Source organism: Dendrobates tinctorius, unplaced genomic scaffold, assembly GCF_039654945.1.
Source record: "Dendrobates tinctorius isolate UK_male_01 unplaced genomic scaffold, ASM3965494v1 ptg000046l, whole genome shotgun sequence".
NCBI classification, from domain to species: Eukaryota; Metazoa; Chordata; class Amphibia; order Anura; family Dendrobatidae; genus Dendrobates; species Dendrobates tinctorius.
Window position 1 is genome coordinate 48,214,174 of NW_027361714.1, and position 26,875 is coordinate 48,241,048.

The 26,875-nt window shown below is 44.1% G+C and overlaps 1 protein-coding gene across 2 annotated transcripts in view; it reads right to left on the reverse strand.

Annotated features, from left to right (window-relative positions):
* LOC141089464 (interleukin-20 receptor subunit alpha-like) overlaps positions 1-26,875 on the reverse strand; it is an 87,916-nt gene that overhangs the window by 36,478 nt on the left and 24,563 nt on the right. The window contains exon 2 of one of the 2 annotated variants that reach the window (XM_073575896.1): positions 24,348-24,413. The exons of the other annotated variant lie outside the window; for it this stretch is intronic. The gene's annotated coding sequence lies outside the window, so the exon portion shown is untranslated. The remainder of the gene's footprint in view (positions 1-24,347; positions 24,414-26,875) is intronic. 2 annotated transcript variants of the gene reach the window in all.

The window sequence follows — 26,875 nt, forward strand, 5'->3', positions numbered from 1 at the left end:
ACTCACATCTGTAGCTATGAAAGTCTTCGAAAGAATTATGATGTCCCACCTGATAAAATTCACGCAGAAGCTATGGGACCCGCTTCAGTTTGCCTATAAGGAGAATTGTTCGGCAAACGACACTGTCAATCTGGCACTGAAGTACATTTTGGATCATACAGATGAACTGCACTCATATGTCCGGATTCTTTTCATGGACTTTAGCTCAGCGTTCAATACCATTGATCCGAATTTACTTCATAAGAAAATGGAAGCTCTTGGAGTCCCTCTCAGCTTATGCTTGTGGATTTATAACTTCCTGACAGCCAGGATACAGAGTGTAAAAGTTGGACCATTCACTTCGGACACCTTGGTCACAAACATCGGGGCACCTCAGGGGTGTGTTTTGTCCCCGTTACTGTTTTCTCTCTATACGAATGATTGCATCTCTTCAGCAGACTCAGTAAAAATCTTGAAATTTGCCGATGATATGACACTGATTGGTCTCATCAGAGGAAATGCTGAAGACTTGTATCAGAGTGAGGTGGAAAGAATATGTGACTGGTGTAAAGCCAATAATCTTGTACTCAACACTAAAAAAACTGCTGAGATGGTTGTGGATTTTAGGAAAGATCAACATGAGATACTTCCAATCTACATCCATGACGAAGTGGTTCTTAGGGTCACAGAGACCAAATTCCTTGGTGTTATCATCTCTCATGATCTTAAATGGGGGAAAAACGTGGATGCTGTTATAAGAAAAGCACAACAGAGGATGTTCTTCCTGCGTCAGCTGAAAAGATATGGTTTGTCTAAGAATCTGCTGATCTTATTCTTTAATGCTGTCATCAGATCTGTGATTTGTTCCTCTCTGATAGTCTGGTATGGGGGAGCCACTGTGCATGACAAACTCCGCTTACAAAGGACTTTCAGAACAGCAGAGAGAATTATAGGTTCCCCCCTGCCTAAAATCCAGGATCTTTATGATAAGAGTATTCGATCCCACGCATTGAAAATTTCATCCGATCCCTCTCACCCGGGACACTCCTCAATCCAACTACTCCCTTCAGGACGTCGCTTCAGAGTCCCCAAATGCAGCACCAACCGCCATATGAACAGCTTCTATCCACTCTCTGTTCAACAATTAAATCGTCATGTGTAGACTATATACTGTATCTGTCTTGTTAGATGTTACTTGTTGTATCTGTTGTTATATATTATGTTGCCTCTTTGCCACAAAGAATTCCTTGTATATATGTAATATGTACTTGGCGATAATAAATTTGATTGATTGATTGATTGTGTACAATAAAAACAATTAAAAACCACAAATAGAACAAAAGTGGGCAGGTGAAGAAATCATGAAGTATACAGAAAGAGAAATAATTATATCATTACATATACCAAGTATGCATTCACAACATAGATTATCTATGGACTTGCATGGTAAACATTTGGATTGTTCATATACCTACCATTTGTCACTATTTGCGTATTTTCCTCATTATTTAAGTGACTATTAGCTTGATCAGATTTTACTGTTGCAATTTGTCCATATCTTTATACTAAATATTCTATGCATATTACATGGTGATAGAGGGCATTGTTGTGAATGCATACTTGGTATATGTAATGATATAATTATTTCTCTTTCTGTATACTGCATGATTTCTTCACCTGCCCACTTTTGTTCTATTTGTGGTTTTTAATTGTTTTTATTGTACACTTGGACCTTCCTGGCTATTGTATGTCAAATAAAAGCCTTTTTTCACTTGGACATTCTGCTGTTGTGTGCATGTTATCCTGTGTCTCTTTTCTCTTTTTTTTCATGTATTCAAAATATGGATTAAATTGAGTATATTTTGTTGGCTTAAAAAATGTCTACTAGCCACAAATATAAATATTGGGGAGCAAGACTGCACTCATAGAAATGCAAAAAAAAAAATGTCAGAGAAGCCTTTAGGAAGAAAATGCAACCAGCACCACATAAAAAATGTTAAAATACAGAGCAAACGCGTTTCAGAATCATGTCATCAGTCATTACATAATAAAAAAGTGAACAAACGGCATGTTTTGTCATACTCTGTTATTAACGCATGGTGGGTTGAGAACAATCACAGCTCTACCCGAATGTACCCAGTGAATACTAATTATAAAAAATAAGAAATTATTCAAATTATTCAAAATGATTAATTAGGTCTTGTCTAATGTAAATACCTAGGGGAAGTCTAGTTAAGACATCCATCACGTTTCTCGATTGCTCAATTTGCATTTATGATCACCACCCCTGAATGGTTGTTTAACCTTCTCAATGCCGCCGTGTACTCTACCTGAAGTAACATCTCCATTTTGTTTCATGGCAAAGTTCACCTGTCACCTGTCCCCATTAAGCTAGGAATGACACAGCGTATATAATTGTATATTTACAGATCCTATGTCTATGATTAAGCGGAAGCTGTCACTTGATTCATGTCCGTTGTTGCTTCTGCAGCATGAATCAGAACCTGACTGTACAATTGCAGCCAGATATGCTTGTCTTTGCAGGGCTCTGGAGTTTCAGAGAAAGCATAGTTTGAAGATCAGGCCATGGCCATAGGGAGAGTCAAGACTAGTCCGCAATAGTCCCCGGCTGGCTTCTCCCCGAAACTGGCAGGTTGATTTACAGGTTTCTCCTTATGTACACACAAGGAAAACAGACCTGTCTATCAAATAGAGCAGTGCAGGGAGACACTGGTCGGAGACATTATTGGACTAGTTGATTGACAGGTGACTCCTGTTTGTGTACATAGGGACAGACCTGTCAATCAGCTGAAGTAGTGCGGAAAGAAGATGGCCTGGGTGATGCAGGAATAATCTAATTTCTCCATATGGTCCTCGGCCAGCAGCTCAAACTATGTTTTCTCTAAAATTCCAGTGTTTCAGGAAAAAGAATTACCTGGCTACAGCCATGCAGCCAGATTCCTGCAGCATGAATCAGATGACAGGTTCCCTGCTCATTGTTGTAGTTCGAAAGCAAAAGCAGGGTTTTCTGTCCCTGGCATTTGTATGATACCACACTTAAGATTTTAAGAAGAAATAAATAAAGATACGTTTGTAAAGTATATCTGGGACAATGGCTATTTCCTTAGTTTTGTCATGAATATCAGTTACAGTCTATTTTAACTTTTAACAAACATACTGCTGCCTCTATGATTGGTTTTACAAAAGCTATCACTCAGACCACAAGATGTTATGGATTCTATAGTCATAGTAAAAGAATGTGATACAATTCTGCCGTTACATAGGATCGATTTCAGGAATGCAGAATAAGGTGTATTTTTGTGTGTTGTACTACGACTCTATGTGGTAACTGTATATTTTGTTTTAGAGGGTTTGTCTAGTTGATCCTTATAATAGAAAATGTGCTGATACATTATTTTGTGGCATTTACTACTATATAAGTATTACAGAATGTGAAAAAGGAGTAATAAACTCATCTGTTCAGGTGCACGGCAAAATACTCCAGTAATAGCAACAATCCAAACGATAGCTGGTACTCACATCTTCTTAAAATAATTGCTTTATTAATCAGATGGTATAAAAGGCACAAAAAATGGTTTAACATAACAGCACAAAAAGGCTTTACAAAGGATCATGCAGGTCTGAAACATGTTGCCTGGAAGCACAGTGGATATTTCTCTTCTGCCTTCTTAATTTTTGTGCTGTTGTGTTCAACCATTTTTGTGCCTTTTTTACTACATGTTGAAGGTTATTGGAAGTCACTCCAGCATATTCCCTTCCTTACCTCCTTCCCCAGCTTCCCCCAGGCCATGAGTCCCCACGTTACCTTGAACCCCGAATTCCTGCCTGAAATAAAGAGAGTACTGTAGACACAACTGGATGGAAATAATTGACCACAGCAGCCTTTTATTAAATACACAACATATCCCCAAATATGGAAGGGGAATGGTCCTCGAAGCACCATAACTCTGGCAAGCCCACTATACAGTTAGGTCCATATATATTTGGACAGAGACAACATTTTTCTAGTTTTGGTTCTAGACATTACCACAATGAATTTTAAACAAAGCAATTCAGATGCAGTTGAAGTTCAGACTTTCAGCTTTCATTTGAGGGTATCCACATTAAAATTGGATGAAGGGTTTAGGAGTTTCAGCTCCTTAACATGTGCCACCCTGTTTTTAAAGGGACCAAAAGTAATTGGACAGATTAAATAATTGTAAATAAAATGTTCATTTCTAGTACTTGGTTGAAAACCCTTTGTTGGCAATGACTGCCTGAAGTTTTGAACTCATGGACATCACCAGACGCTGTGTTTCCTCTTTTTTGATGCTCTGCCAGGCCTTCACTGCGGTGGTTTTCAGTTGCTGTTTGTTTGTGGCCCTTTCTGTCTGAAGTTTAGTCTTTAACAAGTGAAATGCATGCTCACTTGGGTTGAGATCAGGTGACTGACTTGGCCATTCAAGAATATTCCACTTCTTTGCTTTAATAAACTCCTGGGTGGCTTTGGTTTTATATTTTGGGTCATTAGCCATCTGTAGTATGAAATGACGACCAATCAGTTTGGCTGCATTTGGCTGGATCTGAGCACACAGTATGGCTCTGAATACCTCAGAATTCATTTGGCTGCTTCTGTCCTGTGTCACATCATCAATAAACACTAGTGACCCAGTGCCACTGGCAGCCATGTATGCCCAAGCCATCACACTGCCTCCGCCGTGTTTAACAGATGATGTGGTATGCTTTGGATCATGAGCTGTACCACGCCTTCACCATACTTTTCTCTTTCCATCATTCTGGTAGAGGTTGATCTTGGTTTCATCTGTCCAAAGAATGTTCTTCCAGAACTGTGCTGGCTTTTTTTAGATGTTTTTTAGCAAAGTCCAGTCTAGCCTTTTTATTCTTGATGCTTATGAGTGGCTTGCATCGTGCAGTGAACCCTCTGTATTTACTTTCATGCAGTCTTCTCTTTATGGTAGATTTGGATATTGATACGCCTACCTCCTGGAGAGTGTTTTTCACTTGGTTGGCTGTTGTGAAGGGGTTTCTCTTCACCATGGAGATTATTCTGCGATCATCCACCACTGTTGTCTTCCGTGGGCGCCCAGGTCTTTTTGCATTGATGAGTTCACTAGTGCTTTCTTTCTCAGGATATACCAAACTGTAGATTTTGCCACTCCTAATGTTGTAGCAATTTCTCGGATGGGTTTTTCTGTTTTTGCAGCTTAAGGATGGCTTGTTTCACCTGCTTTGACAGCGTGTTTCCTTCACAGCAAAACCTTCCAAATGCAAGCACCACACCTCAAATCAACTCCAGCCCTTTTATCTGCTTAATTGAGAATGCTATAACGAAGGGATTGCCCACACCTGTCCATGAAATAGCCTTGGAGTCAATTGTCCAATTACTTTTGGTCCCTATAAAAACAGGGTGGCACATGTTAAGGAGCTGAAACTCCTAAACCCTTCATCCAATTTTAATGTGGATACCCTCAAATGAAAGCTGAAAGTCTGAACTTCAACTGCATCTGAATTATTTTGTTTAAGATTGTTTAAAATTCATTGTGGTAATGTCTAGAAACAAAATTAGAAAAATGTTGTCTCTGTCCAAATATATATGGACCTAACTGTATGTACAGTATGCCATGACTGCTCAGGTCGTATTACCTCTCGCTAACTCTACACCTGGTCAGAAGCACCTAAATGAAAAACAACCTGGCATCTTATTTTAACAACTACCCACAGACCCACCAAGGCCCCTTTCTGCAGATGTCCCACTACTCTCCATGACCAAATTAAGTCCACCTAGGATATCCAGAACCATTACTGGCTCCCTCACAACTATCCCTTATGAGCCTTAGCTCCAACTTCAAGGACTTTATCCCCCCTGCCACCAATGTAAATGTTTGGACCCATCAAACATTGACATCCCTCCATAACTTTAGACTAAGTTTGATCCCTTCTTGGATTGTCAGTGACCTATTGCATTCAAAAGCACGCCATTACGTCTTCAAAATTCCACCTTGCCAGATTCAAGCACAGAATGACAGACCGCTACTGCCCCTTACATTGCTATGAATTTGTCCACTGCCCTGTTAACCTTGATCCTTGCCTTATTAACAGTATTAACTGAACGCCTCCTCAGCAAACTTTCCTCGGAATAATATCCAACCACACTGTAACCATCTTAAGAAACATTACCCATAACTTTAGCAGATCAAACTTAATATCTTTGATAAGCTCACAGAATGCTTCTTGCCCAGATATTTACCACCCCACATGAAGCACTAAAAAAAACATCAGGAGCCGGGTCCAACCTGGCAAAAAGATGGAACTCCGGAAGAGTTTGCTGCCACACCATACCATGGGTTCCCATCCACTGCAGCAGTGCTTCCTGTCTCGCAAACCCCAGTTGACTCCTGGCAGGACGCAACAACGGTGAAAGAGCTGCCTAAAAAATGAACGAGTGACCCATGATCCACACCAAAAGAGAGTTTGCACCTGTGAAAATAAAGCTATTGCCGATAAGAGCAATAACTGAAACACTATGCCAAAAAACACTTAACATCCTGCCCCTTGCATAACCTCAAAAACTGGGGCCTGGGGCCCTATCTCACAGCCATGCAGGCCGAACATAGGACTGAAACCTTGCAGCTTCCCACCTCCCCAAGCGTTCAATAACCTCATCATTTAAACCATGTCAGGCAGCCTCTGTTGCAGCCCCTATTCTCAATGAATGACCACTATAATGGGACACACTCAGTCCACCAGGTACTAGATATCCCTTGAGGACTGCCAAAAGTTGATAACAAGTCAAAATAGACCTGATTGATAGATCAAAAGGGGGGAGTTAAAAGGACCATGCCTAGGTCCAAAATCCCTTAAACAATGTATCAAGCACATGGGGGACCCTGGGACCTAAAAAAGGACGTAGTTCTGGGGATTTATTCTGATGGAATATAGGCTGAACTGAATGGACAAATGTCTTTTTTCGGCCTTGCTAACTATGTTACTATTTTACTATGACTATTCTGAACCCCTTACCTTCGGGATCCGTTTTGAATATGCAAATGAAAACCTGGACTTTGTCACTGTACAAAATCACATCTTCCTTTGACAACCCTCCTCTACTTCTTTTTGAAGGGCTAATCAACTCAAATCTGAAAGCCCCAAAAAATGCTAAGGAAAAAGCCAATTTAAATCAATTAACCCAATCCGACATACAAACCAATTCCGTTCCCTTCCCTAAAAGTTGTAGCAACTCATATGAAACTGGATGACATTTGTTCAACCCTAATTGACCCCTGCGCCAACCTTTTAAAGCCTGTACCACCAGAAATGATTTACTAACATAAACTTATTGATGATATATATCAACTTGCCTTCACCTTGCAATGTCCTACAAATAATATCAACAAGCCCACCACCTCTATACCACTGTCTAATGAAGCCTTCCAATGCTCCCACTTAGTCCAAGCCCTATCGTAAGTATTCTTGTTTTTAAAGATACACCGATCAAACCCTTTGCCGCTTGAATGACAGGTTCCATAATTCCATCGGACATTCCATACCCGATTCCTCTACCAATGCCCCCACCTCCCAAAAACGCTTTCACTGTGAACGAGAGATGGTGTCAACAATTGGATTATCCACACCTTGTAAATGTTTAGCTACCACCCATGCATTCAGTGCTAAACTTTATAGCACTAGCTGTTGCAATGTCTTCACCACGGAGGGCAATGAAGCCGACATTGAATTAATTGCAACCAACACACCCATGTTGTCACAGAAAAATTTTACTTTTTTTGTTCCTTAACCTGTCACTCCATAAGGGTAAAGATACCACAATGGGAAACAGTTCAAGCAAAATGAGGTTATTTGTAAAGGCTGAATTTTTCCAATTTACAGGCCAGTTTTCATAACACTAACTGCCCTGACAGTTAGCTTCAAAACCAAAAGTACCTGTGGAATCCGTGAATATTTCCAAAAGTCATGCACTAGTCAGAAGCTCTATCCATAGAGATCTTCCATAATAAATCTGCAACAATTCTGACCAGACTTCCAGGTCATCCTGCAATTCTCCCTTATATGATGGGATGTCCTCACACCTGAGGTTACCATTGCCAACTGATGACAAATCACTCTCCCCATCTGCATAATTCAGCATGCAAAGTTGAGTTTGCCAAGCTGGGACTGCAATTCCCTCAGCGTTACCTTGTGAACCTTTTTAGCTTTCTCAACCTCTATCTTCAGCTCCCTCAATTTTTCCTCCACCAACCTACATTCCAAAGCTACGGAATCTATGACAATGTCCAGAAAACAGATCCGTGACTGGACCGACCGTTTCTTCTTCCATTAGCGGGAAACCAAACGTACAAGCCATACTTTCCATGGTATGCAACAGAAGTGAACAATTCCCTGAGTCCGCCGGCCCAATGCACATTGAAACATGCTGAGCAATTCGAAGGATGCACCCGACATCAAACAAACCATCGAAAGACAACAATCAACAAAATATTTTCCCTCCCAAAAACAACCGATACATGCTGTCAGAAAAAAACGGTAACAACCGAAACGCCTCTTCTATATCCATTTTTGCCCACAGTTCCCCCCACTACCAGACAAACAAACCCAGTGGATGGCTGTATCAAATGAGGTACAGTATAAACCCCTGAACACAGATCAGGATCAATGCCGTGATTGACCGACGGCCTTTTCAGAAATGACAAATAATGGATTAACCAAAACTTTTTTTGGCTCCTTTTTTGTAAAAGGGGAAACTCTCCGGTTACTCAAAGGAGGCTCTAGAAAAGGTCCAGACATCCACCCCAAAGTCACCTCTTTACCTAATTTTTCTATTACAACCTCTGTAAATTGTAAAGCCGATTTAAAATTTTTGTAGACAACCTGGATGACCCCTCAACAAACAGAATTTCAGACCGCTCCCTAAAACCTTTTTCCAGTAAATCAGCAGCAGCCCTATCAGGATATCTATTTAGAAAGGGGAGCATTTCTTCTACTCCCCTTTTCTCAAAACTATCACCCCCCTCTCTGCTTCCCATACTTGCTGCTCCATGCGATATGCCACAACTGGAGCACTCATGCTTGAACTTATATTTTGTGCCAAATTAACATCCCCCTACATTGCACAAAAAACACAAACCTTTTTGCAAGGCTGCCTAATGTCCTGACTGATATCCCAAGAAAAAATGGAAGAATGAGGCGCATCACAAGGAGAATAAATACAAATGAATTTTATTGATGCCCATATGGCATAAGAACAAGAGAAGAAACATACAGGTGTGAACACCACACCAGTGATGCATAAATCCATATCAAAGGGGTCACATGACAAGAATTTGTACATGTACACAATGTAGCACATCAACAATAATGTCACATAGGCGCATGTGCGCTAGACAATGTGCTGCAAAGGAGACAAAAGAGGATAAAGTGCTATGTGCATACCTGAATATAATGTACACAGTACATCCAATCTTGACAGAGGACAATGGCCAAAAGGTATATGACAACTGACTATGTATCCAATGATATGAGTGACTATAAGGTATCAAGAGATCAAAATTACCTCTACTAAGTTAAATATTAGAGTAAGTATAAGCATGATGATAGAGATAGGCAAACATAATATATAAATGTAAAAATGTAAAAATATACGTATAGGTACATACTTTAAATAGTGCTGCCTATTGCATCAATGCCCACTAATCAGACAACCATATACCAATCAAAGATGTATACAAAAATTCCAAGTATTAATGTGTGGTCCAGATACTGGCGCATGGAAAATAGCAGCCTAAAATAATTGCACAATGCCCACTGAACATAACAGACCCTTATTCATATAGAGCAAGTATCAGCAAAGTGCTGGATGCATACCTGGGGGTGAGAAGACAAACCCCGCCGTCAGCTTCCTCGGGGGGTTATGCTATTTCCATGCGCCAGTATCTGGGCCACACATTAATACTTGGATTTTTGTATACATCTTTGATTGGTATATGGTTTGTCTGATTAGTGGGCATTGATGCAATAGGCAGCGCTATTTAAAGTATGTGCCTATACGTATATTTTTACATTTTTACATTTATATATTATGTTTGCCTATCTCTATCATCATGCTTATACTTACTCTGATATTTAACTTAGTAGAGGTCATTTTGATCTCTTGATACCTTATAGTCACTCATATCATTGGATACATAGTCAGTTGTCATATACCTTTTGGCCATTGTCCTCTGTCAAGATTGGATGTACTGTGTACATTATATTCAGGTATGCACATAGCACTAGAGTTGAGCGAAACGGGTCGAAAAATTTCAAAAGTCGCCGACTTTTGGCAAAGTCGGGTTTCATGAAACGAAACCCGACCCTAGGATGAGGTCGGCCACGAGGTCGGCGACTTACGCGCCAAAGTCGCGTTTCAAAAGTTTGTTTTGCGCTCTTTTTCAGCCAACCAGGATCCACGGACACTGTGGGCAACGTGATGACATAGGCAGGGGTCACCACCATCTTTCAGAAGGGCATGCAAGTGATTGGCTTGCTTTGGTGGGCGTCACAGGGGTTATAAAAGGGCGTGCACGCCGACCGCCATCTTACTTCTGCCGATCTTAGCATAGGGAGAGGTTGCTGCTGCTGATTCTGTAGGGAGAGCGTTAGGCGGGGAAGAAGAAAAAAAAACTGCTTCTGCTGCTAGCGATTTTGCCTGTACAACACACCAGTCACTGTGTGTGCAGTGCAAGGGGAGGCTATATTGTGGTGGATCAGCAGTGTTGGTTGTTAGGCAGCCTTCTAAGGCTTCCTGACAGCTGCATTGCTGTTTACCCACTGCTCTGCAAACTGCTTTTTTAAAAGCAATCCCAATTTTTTTTTTTGTCCTGCTGAGGTACTGAGCGTGCATTTTTTCACACCATACAGCGGTGTACGCTCCTCACACAGTACCGTGTAACGGCTGTTATCACAGCCACAGTGAAGCTATCTGTGTGTCACTCTGTGAGAATAAGTCGAGGACATGTTCCGTTCTTACAGACCTGCACCTACTAGTTTTGTCTAGCTTTCAAACAGTTAAATATATTTGCTGTTTGATCACATTCAAAACTATAGAGAGACAGCGTGTGTCAGTCCGTATACTTAAAAAACACGGAGCTTGACAATTTTACGTACACCGGACAGCCGTGTACGTGCACGCTCCTCTCAGTACCGTGTAACGGCTGTTATCACGGCCACAGTGAAGCTATCTGTGTGTCACTCTGTGAGAATAAGTCGAGGACATGTTCCGTTCTTACAGACCTGCACCTACTAGTTTTGTCTAGCTTTCAAACAGTTAAATATATTTGCTGTTTGATCACATTCAAAACTATAGAGAGACAGCGTGTGTCAGTCCGTATACTTAAAAAACACGGAGCTTGACAATTTTACGTACACCGGACAACAATGTACGTGCACGCTCCTCTCAGTACCGTGTAACGGCTGTTATCACGGCCACAGTGAAGCTGTCTGTGTGTCACTGTGGAAGGATAAGTGGAGGACTTGTTCCGTTCTTACAGACCTACACTCTAGGGAGATTCCTATTCTGCCCAATTCTACATACACCTTGTAGTTTGTGATACACTAGCCAATTTCTGCCTGTGACATAGTGCTCTGATATTCAGTGGGCCTCACACAATCCAAAAGTGTCCAGTGTCCACTAGTGTGTGCAGAAATTCAAAATCTCCCTTATCCTGTAGTCACTTTTTTCACACCTGTGCCATCGAGCCTGTGACATAGCGCTGTGATATTCAGTGGGCCTCACACAATCCATAAGTGTCCAGTGTCCACAAGTGTGTGCAGAAATTCAAAATCTCTGTGATCCTGTAGTCACTTTATTCACACCTGTGCCATCGAGCCTGTGACATAGCGCTCTGATATTCAGTGGGCCTCACACAATCCAAAAGTGTCCAGTGTCCACTAGTGTGTGCAGAAATTCAAAATCTCCCTTATCATGTAGTCACTTTTTTCACACCTGTGCCATCGAGCCTGTGACATAGCGCTCTGATATTCAGTGGGCCTCACACAATCCAAAAGTGTCCAGTGTCCACTAGTGTGTGCAGAAATTCAAAATCTCCCTTATCCTGTAGTCACTTTTTTCACACCTGTGCCATCGAGCCTGTGACATAGCGCTCTGATATTCAGTGGGCCTCACACAATCCATAAGTGTCCAGTGTCCACAAGTGTGTGCAGAAATTCAAAATCTCCCTTATCCTGTAGTCACTTTTTTCACACCTGTGCCATCGAGCCTGTGACATAGCGCTGTGATATTCAGTGGGCCTCACACAATCCATAAGTGTCCAGTGTCCACAAGTGTGTGCAGAAATTCAAAATCTCCCCTGTCCTATAGACACCTTGTACCTTGTTTTACATTACTATATAGTTTGTTGGATTTTGTCTACATTTCTACAAAAAATGAGGAAGGCTGGTGGAAGAGGCCGTGGAATTGGGCGGGGGTTGGCAGCTGGTAATGATGGTGTTGGTGGTGGATCTGATGGTAGTGGCAAGAGCAAAATAGGACCGAATGCAGGAGGTGTTGAGCCTGCGTCATCGTCTGGCTCCATAAGGCTTCGAAGGCTTAGTTTTCTAGGAGTTGGCAAACCGCTTTTAAAGCCGGAGCATCAGGAAAAAGTTTTGTCTTACATTGCTGACTCAGCCTCCAGCTCTATCGCCTCCTCTTCTGAAGTTGTAAAAAGTAAAAGCACCGAGTCGTCATTGGAGGCTCATGTTCATGAACCACACCATTCCTTGTGTCCTTCACCCCAACCAAGATTGAAGGATGACGCAGGCCATACTACTGATTACTCCATGGAGCTGTTTTCACACACCATGCCTGGATTATCAAGTGAAATGGTGAATTACCCAGGCCAAGATGAATCTGACATGGAGTGCACTGATGCACAGCCGCTGATAGATGATTCTGCTGGTACATTCACTCAGAGCACTACATTGTCCTCGCAGTGTACAGAGCCAGATTCTGACCCTGATGAGACTCAGGTGCCCCTTCCCGCACACTATATCACCATACACGGTGACACAGAGGAAGGTGCACATGACATTGAAGAGGAGGTGATGGATGACCCAGTTGTTGACCCAGATTGGCATCCATTGGGGGAAGAGGGTGCTGCTTCCAATAGCTTAAATGAGGAGCATCCACAGCAGACATCGACATCGCAACAGCTGTTATCTGGCAGGCCCGGAGCACTCCAAAGACAGGTTCCAAAAATCAAAAGAGTTGCTGGACAGCTTGTCCAGAGGGTCAAAACATCACAGCGTGCTAGGCCGCAAAATGTCTGCCAAAGTAGGAAGAGTGCAGTGTGGCACTTTTTTGAACAAAATCCTCATGATCAGGCCAAGGTTATCTGTAAGAAGTGCGCAAAGACCTTTAGCCGAGGGAAAAATCTGAAAAATTTGAATACCATTTGCATGCTTAGACATTTAACCACCATGCACTTGCAAGCGTGGACACAACACCAAACCTCAAGTGCCACATGTGCAACTGATCACAAAGAAGGTAGTCAGCAACGCTACATTGTTTCCCCCACTGTAAGCCCACCGGTTACCACAGCAGCAAATGTTGAGGTGTCGTTGCAAGGCCACAGCAGTCAGGGAATCCCACTGTTATATCAACGAAATACTGAATCTAGGCCATCAGAAAGAACACCAACTCCATCACCATCATCAACCCTCTCTCAGTCCACCCTGTCCACCGCTACTTCCACCATATGCAGCTCTCAAGTCCAGCTCACCCTCCCAGACACTATGAGTAGGTCAAGAAAGTACTCAGTCTCTCATCCGCATACACTGGGTTTGAACGCCCACATTGCCAAACTAATCTCGTTTGAGATGATGCCCTATCGGTTGGTGGAAAGCGCAGCTTTCCGTGAACTCATGGCCTATGCAGTACCACGCTATGACCTACCCAGTCGCCACTTCTTCTCTCGCAAAGCCATCCCAGCCCTCCACCATCATGTAAAAGACCGCATTGTCCATGCACTCAAGCAGTCAGTGAGTGGAAAGGTGCACCTCACAACTGATGCATGGTCCAGTCGGCATGGCCAGGGCCGTTACGTGTCCATCACTGCGCACTGGGTTAATGTGGTGGATGCAGGGTCCACAGGGGACAGCGGTGGTGGGAAAGTGCTGCCTAGCCCACGGTATAGGAAACAGTTGGCTGTAGGCGTTCGACCCTCCTCCTCCTCCTCCTCCAGAAACGAAAGCTCGTCCACAGAGCGCAGTCGTACGAGCACTCCATCTGCAGCTGCCACTGTTGCACACGAGGTGTCCCCCTATCGAGCAGCTAGTGGAAAGCGTCAGCAGGCTGTGTAGCAGATGATGTGTTTGGGCGACAGACACACCGCCGAGGTGCTGGCCGAGTACTTGAAGCGACAAACTGAGTCATGGCTGGGCAGTGTACATCTTGAGGCAGGCAAGGTAGTTAGTGATAACGGCCGTAATTTTGTGGCAGCCATAGCCCTTTCAAAACTCAGCCACATACCTTGCTTGGCTCACACCTTGAACCTGGTGGTGCAGTGCTTCCTCAAAAATTATCCGGAGTTAACAGCCCTGCTCCAGAAGGTGCGAAGACTGTGCGCGCACATCCGCCGGTCGCCTGTACACTCCGTTCATATGCAGAAGCTGCAGCGATTGCTCCACCTTCCCAACCACCGCCTCATTATCGACATTGCAACAAGGTGGAACTCCACCCTGCACATGGTGGAGCGGCTGTGCGAGCAGAGGCAGGCCATAATGCATTTGTGGGAGGATACACGGCCAGGCACTTTGAGAGCAGACATGGAGTTGACAGGTGTGCAGTGGTCGAAGCTGAAAGACCTCTGTAAAGTCCTTCAGTGTTTTGAGGAATGCACACGGCTGGTAAGCGCAGACGACGCCATCCTAAGCATGAGCATCCCACTTATGCGTCTGCTCATGCAAACTTTGACGCACCTTAAGGAGCAGGCGTCTGCAGCCAATGTTGATGAGGAGGAAGAGGAGGAGGGAATCATTGATGACATTCAGCCATTGTCTGCTCAGGGACCTCTCCTGGACGAGGTGGAGGAAGAAGAGGAGGAAGAGGATGATGATGGGGATGATTACATAGGGGAGGAGGATGCATCTCGTGGGGCATGTGAAAATGTTGGCGTGGCAAGGTCTGGTACAGGGTTTGTGCGTGACTGGAGGGATGTGGATTTGCCAGAAAGTGCTCCTCCAACCAGCACTCGCAGTGCATCATTGACACCGGGAACATTGGCCCACATGTCAGATTATGCCTTGCAGATCCTAAAAAGGGACCCCCGCATTGCCAAAATGATGAACGATGACGACTACTGGTTGGCCAGCATCCTGGATCCACGCTATAAAGGCAAATTACAAAACATCATGCCACAGGAGAACCTTGACCTAATATTGGCTAATAAACAAGCAACTCTGGTAAATCGGTTGCTTGAGGCATTCCCAGCACACAGCAGCAGTGATGGTTCTCACACGAGCCATACGGGCCGGGGGCAGCTTGGCAGAGGTGTTCATGGTGCACACAGCAGAAGTGGCGTTGGAGACAGGGGTTTCATGACAATGTTGTGGACTGATTTTTCAAGTACCGCTCACACAACTGGTAATACTGCATCGATGGAAAGTGACAGGAGACAGCAGTTGTCAACTATGGTTACAAACTACTTTTCCTCCCATATCGATGTTCTCCCACACAGGTCATTCCCCTTTGACTATTGGGCCGCTAAACTGGACACCTGGCCTGAATTGGCACAATATGCCTTACAGGAGCTCGCTTGCCCAGCTGCAAGTGTGCTATCGGAAAGAGTCTTCAGTGCAGCTGGATCAATCCTGACAGAAAAAAGGACCCATCTGTCAACCCAAAATGTGGATGATCTAACCTTCATTAAAATGAACCATGCATGGGTTTCCAAGGATTTTGTCCCACCTTCCCCTGATGATACATAGGGTGACAGAAAAATGGCTTGCTTTGGTCCACCTCTTCCTGGGACTTGACCTATTTCGCCTTTTGCATCAGCTGAATGTCCAACATCAACATATGCCACTTTCTAAAACTCCTTAACTGTGCTGCCTCCCCCCCCCCATGGCCGGGGTCACCACCTAGTGCACGACACCGTGCAAGTGCTGCTGCCCTGGACAGGTGGGTAGGCCGACTCTTGGGCGCGGGCTCTGGCACAGGGTCCCTCATAGTGCAATCAAGTGTCTCTGACGGTGGTGGTGCACACCCGCCGTCAGACACACCGCCGTACTATGAGGGGCCCAGTGCCAGTACCGACGCCCACGAGTGGGCCCCCCTTGCTTGGGCAGGGCCCCAGCATTTGCAATCTTTACCTCTCCCTGCTCCTCCGCTGTGTAGTCTGGGCCGTCAAATCCATACTGTGCCTGACACCGTCTGAGCCTGCCTCCTGATGTATAGACATATATTTTGAATGTGTACGCTATCCATACATGTTATCCGGGGATACGGTACCCTTTCTCACCTTTGTGCAATCACGTGCAATCCATACTGGGCCTAACACCATCTAAGCCTGCCTCCTGATGTATAGACATATATTTTGAATGTGTACGCTATCCATACATGTTATCCGGGGATACGGTACCCTTTCTCACCTTTGTGCAATCACGTGCAATCCATACTGGGCCTAACACCGTCTGAGCCTGCCTCTTGATGTATAGACATATATTTTGAATGTGTACGCTATCCATACATGTTATCCGGGGATACGGTACCCTTTCTCACCTTTGTGCAATCACGTGCAAGCCATATTGGGCCTAACACCGTCTGAGCCTGCCTCCTGATGTATAGACATATATTTTGAATGTGTACGCTATCCATACATGTTATCCGGGGATACGGTACCCTTTCTCACCTTTGTGCAATCACGTGCAAGCCATACTGGGCCTAACACCGTCTGAGCCTGCCTCCTGATGTATAGACATATATTTTGAATGTGTACGCTATCCATACATGTTATCCGGGGATACGGTACCCTTTCTCACCTTTGTGCAATCACGTGCAAGCAATACTGGGCCTAACACCGTCTGAGCCTGCCTCTTGATGTATAGACATATATTTTGAATGTGTACACTATCCATACATGTTATCCGGGGATACGGTACCCTTTCTCACCTTTGTGCAATCACGTGCAAGCCATATTGGGCCTAACACCGTCTGAGCCTGCCTCCTGATGTATAGACATATATTTTGAATGTGTACGCTATCCATACATGTTATCCGGGGATACGGTACCCTTTCTCACCTTTGTGCAATCACGTGCAAGCCATACTGGGCCTAACACCGTCTGAGCCTGCCTCCTGATGTATAGACATATATTTTGAATGTGTACGCTATCCATACATGTTATCCGGGGATACGGTACCCTTTCTCACCTTTGTGCAATCACGTGCAAGCAATACTGGGCCTAACACCGTCTGAGCCTGCCTCCTGATGTATTGACATATATTTTGAATGTGTACGCTATCCATACATGTTATCCGGGGATACGGTACCCTTTCTCACCTTTGTGCAATCACGTGTAATCCATACTGGGCGTGAGAACGGCTGGCGAGCTGTTAAGCAAGCTACAGCACCTGTGGTTTGCACACGTAAGTTTTTCATTTTTTCAGGAATGACGGTTAGGCCTAATTCCGGAACTGCGGTTGACCTGCACTTACTGGGAAATCATCGTTCGCAGGTAATAATTGTAATCAGTGATCCCCATCACTAACGTTGTTCAGCGGGTTATCTGCACCTGTAAGCGACAAACGCTGGCCTTTTCAGTGTAGCGCACATGCAGCCACGGACATGTAAGGGCATGACACACCAGTTATTGGCTAATCTCATGTGCCAGAGCCTCACGTGTCCCTCTAGTAAGCCGGACTCGGACCGCGGGGCATGACGGAGTCTCGTTCGTTAACGGAATTAAGCTTGCAATGTGTGCATCTGTTCTGTAGCTGGCATGGTTGAGGTTGCCCATGTTGAGTCAAATTACGCCGTAGTCTCCACTCTTGGTGGTGCCTTTCTGGACATTCCTTTAAGGTTCAGCTTTGCAACCATACTGCCCACGTAAAACAAACACTTTGCCTTCATGAACGCTGTTTGGAGGGTCATGACTCGTGGGAATAACGCCGCCCAATCAGTTAACCTGCTAGAGAGATCCTTCGTTGCTCCCAAGCATGACATCACACTCCCTAGGAGGAAGGTAATGCCACTGTGGCAACCGTACTCCTGGGGGCGACACAAGTGCACTGATGCCCAGCCACTGCTCGATGAATCTGCTGGTACATTGACCCAGACCACTACATTCCCCTCGCATACTACACGGCCTGAATCTGACCCTGATGAAACTCAGGTTACCCTTCCCATATACAGTTCCATCTTACACGGTGACAAAGAGGAAGCTGCAGATGAAAGTGCAGGTTTGGCCCACCCGCCATCATAGAATCATAGAATCGTAGAGTTGGAAGGGACCTCCTGGGCCATCTGGTCCAACCCCCTGCTCAAAGCAGGATTCGCTAAATCATCCCAGTCAGATGTCTGTCCAGCCACACCACCGTACTATCAGGGGCCCTGTGCCAGTGCCGTCGCCAATGAGTGGGCCCCCCCTGCTTGCTCAAGATCACAGCACTTGCAAGGTTGAAATACTGTGCAGTGAGATGGAAGATGGGGACGACGAGGAGTCCAGACTAGTACAGGGATTCCCTAGCGAGGAGACTTATTTGATTGTTTTCAATGTTGGGACAGCAATTTTTGGGGAGCACTATACTCTGTAGATTGATAGATGGGGCCCACCATACACTGGAACATTCCAAAGGTGGACATCAGACACTGGAGCAGCATTTACAGGGCCCATTATACACTAGAGCATTAGAAATGGGGCCCATTATGTTTGGAGCATTATTTGGGCCCATAAGACAGTGGAGCTTCATCCATGGGGACCAACATATACTGTAGCATTATGTGGAGCTCATCATATACTGTTTCAAACATTATATGGGACCAATGATTCTGTATGGAGAAATAGATGGGCCTCGTCATGAGATGTAAAAAGTGAAGTATTTTTCATTGTACTATACCGCTATTTCTCTGCCGTATCGGAGCATGATGAGTTGTGGTATGTGTTAAAGGAGCGCTCTTTCGCCCAGGGCACATGAAAACCTGGAGCCAGCCCTACCCCCCCACAACTTTAGCCAAATAACCCCCATTTTTCAGTGTGTAACTTGTATTATGAAGTTAATTAAGGTTGACAAGCTTAAGTAAGAAGAATTGATGCTTTTGGCATTCAAATGGGCACTGTAGGTGTGTTTCCTGTCCTCCTCTCACTGCCGACTTTTATTCCCCATTGACTTACATTGGGTTTCGTGTTTCGGGACGACCCCGACTTTTCCCTATAATCGGCCGATCTTGCTCGACCCGACTTTTGGAAAAGTCGGGTTTCACGAAACGAAACTCGACCCTAAAAAAACAAAAGTCGCTCAACTCTACATAGCACTTTATCCTCTTTTGTCTCCTTTGTAGCACATTGTCTAGCGCACATGCGCCTATGTGACATTGTTGTTGATGTGCTACATTGTGTACATGTACAAATTCTTGTCATGTGACCCCTTTGATATGGATTTATGCATCACTGGTGTGGTGTTCACACCTGTATGTTTCTTCTCTTGTTCTTATGCCATATGGGCATCAATAAAATTCATTTGTATTTATTCTCCTTGTGATGCGCCTCATTCTTCCATTTTTTCTTGGGATATCTATTGTATCAGGAAGGGCGATATGTATTGAGACCTCTTTAGGACTCTAATGTCCTGACTGACCTGAACTTACATATCTTTTACTTCTCTCTTTGCCAAATATCCTCATCTAGGCGTTTCCTCTCCTTATCTTTATCCGACACATCAGTTTGCACCTGAACTGATACCCCTGCACCTGCACATGAAGTGTTGATTCGTAGTACTCATACCTACACCCCTGGTTTCTGTCAACCTGTGAGTATTCATCAGCAAAATAATCAAAAATTGGCTTTATTGCAGATTTTATCTTCAAATGAATGGGAAAGTTGAACAATAGAAGTAAACATTATCCTCAACAGAAATTGAAATTACACAGTATTGTACAATAACCATCAGGAACACTACAAATGCTGTTGTATAATTATTAAAGGGGTTTTCTAGACTTCTGATATTGATGACCTATCCTTATCATAGGTCATTATTATCAGACTGGCGTTGTTCCAACACCCAGAACCATCACCAATTGTTTTAAGCTCTGGTAGCCACCAGATGTAAACAGTACCCAGAACTAAATAGCACAACTCACATACTATAGGTTAGCTCACATTCATTTTAATAGGAATTGAGTGACCGCACACGGGAAAGGTCACTCCTCAGTGATTGGAGCTTTTCTGCTTGGCTGCATACAACAATGTAGATATGGATGCCAATGGAGCAGGGGGTTCCAGGTGTTGGACAGCCAATGATCTGATATTGATGATCTATCCGAAGGAATGATCATCACTATCAAAAGTCTTAAGAGCAACTAATTTTTGTACCCACGTTGCAACCGTTGTATTTGACACTCTTACTTGGGGAAACCTGTTATGAATGGGTCGCCGAGGAAAAAGAAAACAACAACACAAGCTAAGTCTCAGAAAACCAGAGAGGTTGGTAACTATGCAGACTGCAGATCCCTGATTCTAACACGCAACTAGCAGCAGTCGTGGAGCGTTCCTACGTTGGTCCTAGACGCCTCGTCACAACCGGAGAGCTAAATAAGCCTAAAGCAGGAAAAGAGGAAAACTAACTGCCCCAGAGCAGACTCCAAAGGAAAGACAGCCCCCCACATGTATTGACGGTGAAACAAGATGAAAACACATACAAAGGCAGGAAAATAGGCTGAGCAAATGATGGGGCCAAACTAACTAGAAAGGACAGGAAAGGAAAGACACTGTCTGCAATCTGCCAAACACCCTACCAAAAATAATGTCCAACACATCTGATAGCAAAATTAACCCTGAAGTCACTAGACTTCTCCCACTATATCAGCACTCTGAAATATTCTGAGACAGAGCAAAAAGAGGCCAATCTAATAAGGGACAAAAAAAAGCAAATTGGCAAATACAGATAAATAAGAGTGGAAATTCAGCACAGCCCAGCCTGGCTGGCCGACCACACAAAAAACTGAATTGACCAACAAGAGCAAGTGTGAACATTAGCAAAAACAAACTTAACTTGAGAAGACTGGAACAGAGCTGAGTCCAAGACCTGAGAAGCAGACTGAATCACCAGCACCAGGATAGGGCGTCGGCTGTCTTATATCCAGTCTGATACTCCAGAGATCCAATCGTTATCCTCCTCACCAGGTGGCAGATCACTACCAATTAAACCAACCTCACTACCTCCTGTCACCACCAGAGGGAGAACGGAAGGAGAACTCTCAACTGGTGGAGCAGAAAATGAGCTCATAACAGAAACCTTTTTCAAGTTAAGTCTGTCATATCTGTGTCTGTCACTGTGACATCCTTAAGAATGGAGCCATTTTCAAGATCAAATAGTCATAAAAGTTCTCTCCAATTAACGGGAGAGCAATAATGGATGTAGGAGTTTCACTAGCACCAAAGTCGTAGAGCCTAGCGGTGTCCAAAAATTCCAGTTGGCCCATATGAGAAGCCCAACATCTGTGATAGTTTGGGGCCATGTTGGAGATTTTGCATTGAGGCACATGAAGTTCAAATTACCCCACTAAGTGGACATACTGTAAGCTGTGTGTGATATGGGATCTTCCATACTACAGGCAAGGAGAGATGGGAGATACTTCATGTTGGGAGTAAAGGACATCACCAAGCAGGAGATAGACATCAGGAAAATGTCATGTAACAACATGAGAGACTGACTCAAGGATGAACAACTCCAGGCAGGTCATTAGCATGTGACTAACTTGACTGCATATAAATCAGAATTTTTAACGTTCAGAAAATCCCGTAGATATGTGTAGTCAAAAGATATCTAGGGGAAAAAATTATAATAAATAGTCAATGTGCACATTAGAGCTATATATAATTCATTACACAATTCATGGCTGAATCACTATTTCTGAAACAAGGATTTCTAGTTTCCAGAAAAATATGTGATTAAAAAGATCATAATATATATTTGAACAGAACAAAGTTATTCCATGTAAGCAGCTCAACAGCCAAAGCTTTTCCAAGTTCCTGATTATTTGATCTTGTGAAAAAAAAACCCCTCAAATATTATTGTAAAAATAATCAGATGCTTATGACTGGCTAGCTGCATACTTTATGAGAAATGTTAATTTGATGTGCCATGCAATTGCCTAGCCATACAAGTTTTTCATATGTGACTTGTTTATTCAATGATCTTGTAAGAAAACTGCCTAGTTCTATTACTTGTTGGTAAGGAAAACGGCATTTGCTAGATAAGGAGACACAGCGTGCTATAGTAAACACTTGGGTAATCATTTCTTGGAAATTCTGCTTCTAAAGTTCATTTCTTTCTGACTTCATTGCTAAAAGTATCAGTTTAAGCAAAGGTTATGTAGAACCAAGTACTAAGCTTACATTGTGTATAAAGGTGTGACCAAAGCAAGTGGAGATGTTTTTATATCTTCTGACATCTAGGGACAGTGCAATATGTGGTTTAGCTGTTTTAGCATATTCATTTTACATGGCATTTCCAGAGACAAGGTTTTCCAAATTTATAAAAATTTTGAAACTTATTTATGAGTCTGAATTCTCCCCAGAAGTCATCAGAGGTAGTTTTTACTTTCTTGTCCAGCTCTGTGCTGCACATTTGTTTTGTTGCTGCCAGTGCCTTGGGCAACATATAAAAAAACATAGTTTCCATTATTCCACTTCTTTTAGCTGTAGTATAAGGGGGAGGAACTAACTAGGCATGTCTCCTCCATGAAGGGTCCAGAACCGTCGGGGCTGTCACTTATATTGCGGGGTAGAAAGCTTGAGACTCCAGACTGTACTCTGTGTTTGAGAAAAGGGGGCATGGCTAAGCGGACAGAACTGCAGCGCACAAGTGACCAGACAGTTTGGGGGGGAATTTCGAGCGCACGGGACGCCTGTGAGGTAAAATCAGCTGAGAGGCGTTTGGGCAGAGCAGAGGCTGTTGGAGCGCCCAGCAGGGCCGGGAGTACTCGGTACCGGGCCATTCAGGCTCTTTGAATGGGAAGTGTGTCAAGGTGGTGATGGTGACCCGGTCCGTGGCCCTGGGCTTCCAGATGTCGATGATGATGGAAGTTCAGATGTAGGGGGAAGATGGTAGGATAATTAATAGGGGAAAAGGGGATTTGTGACACCACCTGTGGTATTCGGCAATACAGGTGTTAAGCCGACACTGCACTGCAGATTCTCTGGGATGGTGTAAGGGCAGCGGAGATGGTGAAGCTCTCCACGGGTAGAGCTGTGTCCCAGGGCAGTTGAGCCAGTGATGGTGATGTTGAGTGTGGTGTATGGCAGGAGAGATGTAATAAGACAAAGGACACAGTTGGGTGCAGTTTCTGGGTTTTCACTCACAAGTTTCTTGTTACTTGATGACCCGCTTGGTACTGTGTCCTCTGGGTGAGGGGTCCAGCCAACTCCCAGGTAGATTGGGTTCACCTTTTCAGGACTCCTCTTTGTGTTAACCTTTCTAGGCCGTCTCTCTGCGCTGTTCACTCCTCTCTCTCCTGCCCTGCGCCTTCACACACAGTGTCCCCAAGCCGGCAGCCACGGATCTCACCGGGTGACAGGGGTCAGGCCCCGGAATCCTCTACAGCCACCTTTGCTAGGAATGTGTACGGTTGTGGCTGAGGTACTTAAAGTCACCTCATCCTCCGGCTTTCTAGCTGAGCCTTGTAGTACTCCACTAGTTTGAGGGGCCGGCTTCCTCACTGCGACTTGGTCCTCTCTTTCAGGATGCGGGTCCCACGGTTGGCTTAATGCACAATCCGTGCCCCAAGGACCCCTTCTCTTCTCTCAGGAGCTTCCCTCTGGATGTTTCTCTCACTAACTGAGACTCTCACTGCGTCAGTCCTGCTCCTCCGCTATCCTGTCACCGACTGACTACTCTCTGAAAAGATCTATTTACCTCAGAGCTAACTCCTCCCACCAACTGTCACCTTCCTTAATCTGATTGGATGCCTTGCTATCACTCCACTTCTAAGCTCCTCCTTCTCTACCCACCATTCTCACCTGCCTCCCAACACCCTTTCCTGGCCAGTCTGGTGTGTATTGGGTGCAAGTGATAGGAGCCCTGTGTGGTGTTCCCTCCTTACCTGAGTGTGGGATACCACACCTCTGGATGAGCTGCAGTACCTCTGTGGTGACCGGACCCTCAGGGGTGCCACATTCCCCCCCCGTTAAACACAGCACGTCCGCAGGCTGAAACAGAGCAAAATAGGTGTTAAGAAACTTACAAAATTTTTCTGAAATGCATTTCAACATTTAACAGTCAAACATGGAAATCAGTAGCTCTTCTTCCCTTTATGGGAGGTATCTCTCTTCAACGTTACAAATAACTACTATTTAATAAATATATACCTCCAAAATACTTAGTAATAAAATACCATATGCTCAATAGAAATATCTTTAACCGATATCAAAATATAGAAAACATTTTCAGCAAAGTTCAGTTCATCCCTGACCAGGGTATTTTAACAAAGTTCAGTTCATCCCTGATTGGGGTATTTTCCTTTGGTGCGATGCGGGGGACTCGTCCGTAAACCCCCAATGTAGGCCTTGGGTGGGCTATAAGGCTTAGTTGACTTCGTACCACGTCTTCCACCACGCCAAACGGTTTTTGTTCTGTGACATTAGGGCACTTTCAGAGGCCTGTTGTAAAGCCAAGATGGAGCACCTTAAGAAGTGCTAACTACTGCATTTTCCGCTTTGTAAGACGCACTTTTTTTCCCCCAAACTTGGGGGGAAAATGGGGGTGCGTCTTACAAAGAGGATATACCTTATCGGGTGTAGGCCGCAGGGGTGTCCGGGCGTCTCCGGGTGTTCGTCGGCGCTGTGGGTGTCGCCGGGTACCCAGCCGTGTCTCCACGTGCCCAGCGGTGTCTGCGGTTCCCATCCCGGGGCTCTGCCGGCATTTTGCGACAGGCCAGAGCCCCGGGGCTCCCTCTCGGTTCCCTCTGTATTGGCTGGCTCCGGCAATATGGCGGCCGCCGCCAGGGACGGCGCATGCGCTGATGGTGATCTCGGGACTGAGATCTCGAGGGATCTCAGCATTTAACACAACGCTCTATTAATGCATCAAATCTCTATTTACACTGCATCATTAAATATTCTAGCATTCAACATATTACAGCAATACTTTACGGTTTTCTGGCACACAGTACTCAGCTTTGCTAGGCTCTAGGCACCCATCTTTGCTGAGCTCCAAGTACCCAGCTTTGCTGAGCTCAATAATCCTGTTCGTGACACAGAAGTTCAATCGTGACTGGTGCCTGAGTGATAAGTTATATTTTATTGTATGTCGGCTTTACTTGTCCCTGTTCCTTAAGTTATCCCCATTAGCCTTTTGCTGTATTAGGGAATATTATCCCTCTGTTTTCTCCCTGAGTGGAGTTTCCACTGTATAAGAAACCCCTTTCACCCTTGGTCTGTGTATGGTCTGTTACTGCATCCTATGTGCCTGCAGTCTCCTCACAATAGGACTTCTATTTCCAGCTGATAATCCATAGGGTAGGAGGCACACCCTGGACAGTATGAATTTGTATAGGGTGCTAATTCCTTTTGAGCCAACCACTCAGATCCTTTAAATGCACAGTGAAAGGAAGAAAGGAACTGTGCACCAAAAGGCACGTGGAGGAACTTGATTAGGATTTATTCAAAATATACCATATCCAGAGATTACACCTCCATCAGTATAGCAAAAATGTACGATTTCAGTTAAATACTCTTAACCAGACTGTGAAAAAATCTGAGAGTATACAGAGTATATATATTAGTGGTCTGCTGGTAATAATGATCAAAATCTCAAAAATTATAAGGATACAGCAAATCAAAAATACATCATATCAAAAGGTAGGTAAAAAAGGAGGTAAATAGTGTATGGAACCTATCCAATAGTCGAGTCTGTCCGTTATTATATTGTTACAGGTAAATAACAAAGGTGGTATGAGATGAGTGGCTTTAAAATCAAAAGGCAAGTGAATTAAAAAATTAGTAAGACTTGTCACAAAAGAGGTGATTAGCTGTAACCTCATAGGATAACAGTAGAAACCAGAAGGGTAAAGCAAAGAACAAGAAAAGAGAAAACAGAGGAAAGAAGAAGACAAAAGGGGGAGAACAGACCTAGGCAAAGAAGTAAGGGAGCATTTTGGTACCAGAACAGGGCTTCATGAATGTGAAGTAGTAAAGAAAAAAGGAAGAGAAAATCATCGTGAATGGTCAAATATATGATAGTGTCTGAAAACCAAAGTATAGTATGATTGGTTATAAAGAGAAGGAGAAAAGTAAGGAGAATGCATAAGAGCAGAAGAAAAATGCAAGAGAGCAGAGGTAAGAGGGGGGAGGAATGGAGAGGGAGGGAAATGTGGGCAAAAGAAGCAGAAAAGGTAAAGAGAAAGGGGGAGAAATGAAGGAGAGAAAGGACAGAAGGTAAGGGGGAGGAAAAAGGAAGTGGATAGGGATGAATGGGATATACAGAAGGAAAAGGTATAGCTGTCTGCATGCACCTCAGTTTCATTGTATAGGAAAGTGCTACTCATTGTCTTCACATGCAACAGAGATCTGGTTCTGAGAGTCTTCTCTGGTATCCTGTTTTTCACTAGACATAGTATTAATTATTATCTGTAATTTGTATGTAACCCCTTCTCATGTACAGCACCATGGAA